At 42.3% G+C, this 7,180-nt stretch overlaps 1 pseudogene; it reads left to right on the top strand.

The window, feature by feature from the left end:
- Nucleotides 1-6,726: 6,726 nt before the first annotated feature.
- On the top strand, nucleotides 6,727-6,844 carry LOC124712838 (annotated as a pseudogene).
- The last annotated feature ends 336 nt before the right edge of the window (nucleotides 6,845-7,180 follow it).

A 7,180-nucleotide genomic window follows, 5' to 3' on the forward strand; every position in this document is an offset into this window, starting at 1 on the left:
CCGGAGTTGGTTGGTCATTTGTATATATGTTGAATAGGATTGGCGCCAACATGCTCCCTTGGGCGAGCCCATTTTTCTGATTCCGCCATCGACTCCTCTTCCCCTCAAGCATTACGAAGAACTGTCTATTTTGGAGCAGGGATTCGATTATCTTGACTAGGTGGTAGTCTTTCAGGGTCTCTTAGGTTTTATACAGTAGTGTCCGGTGATCTACTGTATCATAGGCGGAACTTAAGTCGACTAGTGCCAGACCGGTGATTAGTTTATTCTCAAACCCATCCTCGATATGTTCCATCAATGCCAGAATTTGACTGGTACAGGACTTTCCAGGTCTAAAACCTGCTTGGTGTGGAATTAGCTTTGAGTCAACGATCTTCTCTATTCTGTTGAGGATCAATCTTTCACGGAGTTCAAACAGGTGGCAGAGAAGGGTTATGGGTCGATAACTCTTCGCAGACTCTGGTCCTTCCCGGGTTTAAGGAGAGCCACCACTTTTGACTTCCTCCACAGTTTCGGGATTTGAAAGGTTTCACGGCACACGTTAAAAAGTCCAAGTATCCAGTCCCTGGCGCCAAGGCCGAAGTTTTTAATGTGTTCCACACAAATATCATCAAACCCAGCGGCTTTCCCATTCTTCATGGTATTTATGCCCTTGTTCAACTCTGTCATGGTAAATGGTTTCTGGAAGTTGGTGTTTTCCGTTGGTAGTAGGCGTATGATTTTAGTTTTCTGACGTTTGGAGTTGAACTTGCCGTTTAGAAGGAATTGGTTGGTCACCTGGTTTGGAGTTACGTTGGCCGGGGCCTTGCTTAGCCTTAGGTCACCATCCAGTTTCTTAATCAGGTTCCAGGCTATTTTGCTACTGTGGGACATATCCATTCTTTCTAGGGTTGCTATCCACTTCTTCTCGCGTTCTTCGCTGAGGGCTGACATTAAAGCTGTGCCGCAGGTGATGGTTTCGTCGCTGAATGGGTCTTCCGCGAACAATACTTGATACTTCTCCAGGATGTCCTTTGAGGCATTTGAGAGCCCTGGGATATAGTGTTGTCTGCCGAAACCCGCTGGAATGCTGTTCATGAATGGCAGCACAACAGGTTGAATCACCAGAGTGACGTAAAAATTTTGAGCCAGGGTGCGTGAGAAAACCACGAGAACGCTCCTGCTTTCATACGAAATCGCACCCCTGACCATAACTCCAGGTGTGGATCCAATGTGTCTAGCATACAGACAGGTCGCTTGCAGGCGCTCAACTGGCATCCTTCTAACCAACACACAGCCATCACTGGCACAGAGGCAGAATCAACTTTCATCAGATAGCACATAGATCTCTACCCTGCCTCTCGCTTGGCATCACTGAAGTCCCAAATGACGGTGGTTTGGGGTCGGAGGAATGCACGCTACAGGGCATCTGCCTCGGAATTGTGCCTGAAATAACCGATTTGTAACCGTGGTGTCATTGTGGTGCCAAAAAACTGCGGCTCAAATTCTTGCTGCAGTTGCAGTGCGAACCGCCAGAGACACACACATTCCGGAGCCCGGTCTTCTTGCGACCGTACATTCTCGTGGACACCGCTGACAGCAGCCATGTTCAGTGGCTACGTTCCTGCCAAATGTTTCTGCAATATCGCAGAAGGAATATCGAGTTTGTCGCAGCCCAATTACACAATCTCGTTCAAACACGGTGAGGTGTTGTGCATTTAAGGCATTCTTGACTGACATCAACTCGCCACGTCAATATTAGAGGTAACTAACACTCACGACCATTACAGCGCTTATTTAAAGCAAATCTGATTTGCGTCCTCATAGTGCTACTGTTACGCGACTGGTGTGAAATCTGCATAGACATCATCTTTCAGATGTAGAAACACGCCTACCAACTTTAGTTTATGTCCCACAACTCCTTCTTGCTGCTGCGATCTTTTTGCCGTCAGTGTATTTACAACAACAACAAAAAACATATCTACAAAAACAAAACTAAGACACTACACCACAGTGACAAGACCAGAATTTTTATATGCATGTGAATACTTAACGATGAAATATAAGCTCGACAGAACAGATGTACTTCAAACTACAGATGGTTACAAAATGAGAGGTAACGAGGAGAGAAATAATCAGAAGTAATAATGGCAAAGCGAAGATTTATCTTCTGTGGACACCTCTACTGAATGAACGACAACAGGCTAATGAAGGAAATATTCGTAATTTCTGGAGAAATAAATCGACAATAGCAGGGATTATAGAAATAAGAAGACAAAGAGGAAGAAACAAATCAAGGAACTGGAAATAACTTAAAGAAACCTTCGAAGTATAAAATACTAAATTTAGAAGATCTTCTAGACAGAATAAACAACAAATTGGGAACAACATGAACAGAAAAAAGAAAAAGATAACGGCGGGAAAAGATGAAATACTACTGCAAAAATAGGTAACAACAATGAAACAAAGAATAGGGAATGGAGTTGTTACGTGACCCTAGTTGGTCAGTGCAAAGATAAAAACACTAAAAGATTCATACTTTATCCCAGTTCGTTTCAAGATTTCGTACATATCTTTCTACTTTACATTGTCGAAGTCTTCCTGTACTTGAACGAATCCCAAAAAAATATCATCTATACTTCTTTCCGTTACTTGGAGACATGTTAGAATGTCTTCTGCAGCAACTTGTTCCCAGAACCGCAGTTGTCTGTGACACGAACTCTACGTTTGTTGTTGGTTAGTGCTACAGGTCCCTGAAAATGTTACTCATGTGGACGTCGCGATACCGGTTCATTGGCGTGAGCGTTAAAAACAGCACTAAAGTTTTGAACCAAACTAATGCGACGAAAATTCAGGAAATCACGCTAAACAAGATCAGACAGAAATTGACGAGATCGGGACATCAATTCACCATTTATTACTCGTCCCTCCGACCCGTTGCAGTTATACTTTAAACACAGCTGCCACGTTCAGTATTTTGTCGTACTAGCGTTCGAGTGATTCTTGATTACTTGCTTTGCACTAGTAACTATTCTGTACGTCACCGACGTCTGCGTATTCTAATGTGTTTCAGCGTTAAACATCCTCGTACTTTTTACACGCTTCTTTGGGTGTATGAATGCTACATACACTAGAACAGGGGTTTTGTTGGTTGAGGATTTGCAGAGTTTTTGTTCTGTCACAAGAGCGCGGAATTCTTTTCCACAATGACGGACAAATAATTACGTCAGTATCATCTCTCTGGTAGCGATAGTCGCTTGAGAGCATGTTTGACATCTAAGCTTGCAGGATCAGGGTCGTTACTTCTAGCGAATGTACGCTAGCTAACTCGTAATACGGAACTACCCTTTACGTTCTTGGCATAATGACTGCGATAAACTGTGGATTTTATCGTTAGCCTGCTTTCAAGTACAAAAACCACTGTCTCACATATCAGCTGTATTAAATAAGTAGGTAATCGGAATAATCCAATAGCTTTTGCCTGTATCACCTCTTTCAAAGATACGGCGCACGTTTTCATAAGTCGTATAAGTAAGCGGTCTCGCAGATTGTGGCGCTCTTTCAAATGCATGTGTGTGTGTGTGTGTGTGTGTGTGTGTGTGTGTGTGTGTGTGTGTGTGTGACAAGGGGAGAGAAAGACAGAGAGAGAGTTAGGCGTTATTGAACGGCCAGAATATGAATTTTTAATTCTCTGGCGTTCGTATACTATATTTAAGAGTCCTAGAGGCAGGCAAACGACTGTAATTACACGGACATAAAACGTTTTTATGTCAGTATTAGCAAAGTGGTGAGACGGTGGATGTAGCTATAAATATAATTGCTAGTACTGAAGTGCTCATCGGTTTGCAATAAAATATGAAGACCTTATTCCTAGGGATATGCTTCAGAAAATCTACTGGTGAATCTTGATGTGTTTACAGAAAATCTGTTGACAACTCCTGATGCATTTACTATTAATGATGTTCCAAGAATTAATTACCTGTGGGTAGCCCAGTAGAAATCATTGCATAAAACAAAAAGGCACAGAATTTAACTGACAAGAGAAGGAAATGTAAAACTACAACAAGTGAAATAGGCAAAAATGATTGCAGACGTCTAAGAAAAGAGAAATTTCAAAATGGTAAAGCGGGAATGTTTAGAGAAGAAATTCAAAGCATGCATGACCATGCGGTAGATAGACGCTGGCAACAGGAAAATTAAAGCGACAATTAGAGGCAACAGATGTAGCTGTATGAACATCAAGAGTTCACATGGCGCGCCCGAATTCAGAAAAGATGGATAAGCTGGAGGAATGAAGGAATCTATAGAAAGACTGTCACGACAAAACGAGTTTGAAAACAATTATATAGGAACAGGAAGTAAATGAATATGATATTGGAGATAGGTACTGTGATAAGAATTTAATGGGCCTAAGTCGAAACAAGGCACAAACGAACATTCCTTCAGAATTATTGAAATAACTGGGAGAGCAGGCGGAGACAAAAATATTCCACCTAATATATGAGACAGGTGAAATACCTTTGTACTTCAAGAAGAATGTAAGAGTTCCAGTTCCGAAGAAGCCAGTTGCTGACAACTGCGAATACTGCCAAACTTTCAGTTTAATAAAGCATAAGTGAAAAATATTGACTCGGATTATTTATAAAAGAATGGAAAAGCTGGTAGAAGTAGTCTGGATCTGGAGGAAAGTAGGAACACACAGACAATACTTACCCTAAGACTAATCTTAGAAGACAGTCGGAGGCAAATCTACATTTATAGCATTTGTATATGTACAGAAATCTTTCGACAGTGTTGACTGGGATGTACTCTTTGAAATTCTGAAGGCAGAAGGGGTAAAAGAGAGGGAGCAAAAAGCTGTACATTGTTCGTACAGAAACCAGGCTGCAGTTTTAAGAATCGAACGACATGAAAGGGAAGCCGTGGTTGAGAGGAGAGTGGGACAGGCTTGTAGCCTACACTAATATTATTCAGTCTATATGCTAAGAAAACTGTAAAGGAAGCTAACAAGAAATTTGGAAAGGGAATTAAAGTTTATGGAGAAGGAACAAAATTTTGAGGGTTGCCGATAATATTGTAATTCTGTCGCAGTTGGGAAAGAACTTGGACAGCGTCTTGAAAACAGTTTATAAGACGAACATCAGCAAAAGTAAACCCAAGACAACGGAATGTAGTCGAATCCAATCAAATAAATCTAAGGGAATTAGATTAGGAATGAGACACTGAAAATATTCCTTGAGTTTTATTAATTGAGCAGCTAACTAAATGCCGATGGCCGTAGTAAAGAGGACGTAGTACGTTGACTGGCAATAGCAAAAAAAAAGAAGTTTCTCTTAAAAGATGAGATCTGTTAATACCGAATATAAATTTAAATATTAGGAATTCTTATAGGAAGGTATTTGTGTGAAGTGTGTTCTTCTACGGAAGTAAAACTTGGGTGATAAACGATTCAGACAATAAGAAGGAAGGAAGACTGGGGTGTAACGTCGCGTCGACAGCGAGGTCTACTCCGAAAGGCACCGTACGATGCTTGGCGTAGGCCATCGTGTACCACAACTAATCATTTCCTTTCTTGTTCCTCGCAAGCAGAGCGACGGAAAAACTACTGTCTGCCTATCTGTACCTCCTAATTTCCTCCTAATTTCTCGCATCTCTTTTTCGTACTCCTTCCGCGAAATGTATATTGGTGGCAGCAGAATGTTTCTGCAGTCCGCTTCAAATGCTACATACTAAATTTTCTCAACAGTGTCCCTCAAAACGAACTACTCCTTCTCTCCAGGATTCCCATTTGACTTCCCGTAGCATTTCCGTAACACTTGCGTGTTGATCTAACTTGTCGGCCACAAATCTAGCAGTGTGCCCCTGAGTTTCTTCGCTGTGTTTCTTTAATCCGACCTGTTAACAACATTTTACCAAAACTCTCCCAATAAATCAAAGTCGACCATTCATATTCCCTATCACAATCCTCACATGGTAGTTTCATTTCACATTGCTTTGCCATGTTTCGTCCATATATTTGAACGACGTTATATGCCAAGCAGGATACTACTAATGCCGCATTAGAACATTACAAGTTTGTTTTTCCTACTCATCCTGGTTAACTTACATTTTTCTAAATTTAGATATAGTTGCCATTCACCACACAAACTAGAAATTTTGTCTAAGTCATGTTGTATCCTACTACAGTCACTAAACGACACCTTCCCGAACACCGCAGTATCAACCTAGCCCTGCCCACTCTGTGTGCTAAATTATTTCTGTATATAGTAAATAACTACGGTCCTATCACACTTCCCTGGGGCATTCTGACGATACCCTTGTATCTGATGAACACTCGAGGACAACATGCTGTGTTCTACTACTTAACAAGTCTTCGAGCCACTCTCATATCTGGAACGCTATTCCACATGCTTGTACCTTCGTTAAGAGTCTGGAACGGGACACCGTATCGTATGCTTTCCGGAAATCCATAAATGTGGAATCTGCCTGTTGCCCTTCATCTATAGCTCGCAGTACATAATGTGACAAATGGACAAGCTGAGTGTCGCACGAGCTATGATTTCTAAAACCATGATAGTTATATTAATGTGACTGGACAGTGCAGAACATTCATCCAGGAATATCCCTAGATATCTCGTTACCACGCTTCTTTCAATCGTCATATCATTCAATTTTATTTCGGGACCGCCTGCTAGGTTACGCTTCACTAGGATATGTGTAGTTTTTTGAGATGCTAGTGATAATTTGGCCAACGGCCTCACCGCAGTGCTAACATCGGTTCCCGTCAGATCACCGAAGTTAAGCGCTGTCGGGCTAGGCCAGCTCTTGGATGGGTGACCATCTGGTCTGCCGAGCGCTGTTGGTAAGCGGAGTGCACTCAGCCCTTGTGAGGCAAACTGAGGAGCTACTTCATCGAGGAGTAGCGGCTCCGGTCTCGTAAACTGACACACGGCCGGGAGAGTGGTGTGCTGACCACAGGCTCCTCCATATCCGCATCCAATGACGCCTGTGGGCTGAGGACGACACGGCGGCCGGTCGGTACGGTTGGGCCCTCATGGCATGTTCGGGCAGAGTTTAGTTTTTTAGAGACAATTTCACACTTTGAAACCATTCTTCGAGTTCATGGAGTGCAGAACTTTACACTGCCTTCTAAAATTCCTCTCGAGTCGTCGCTTACGATGAACAACACATCTCCTAGGCT

This window comes from Schistocerca piceifrons, chromosome 8 (assembly GCF_021461385.2).
Source record: "Schistocerca piceifrons isolate TAMUIC-IGC-003096 chromosome 8, iqSchPice1.1, whole genome shotgun sequence".
Taxonomy (NCBI): domain Eukaryota; kingdom Metazoa; phylum Arthropoda; class Insecta; order Orthoptera; family Acrididae; genus Schistocerca; species Schistocerca piceifrons.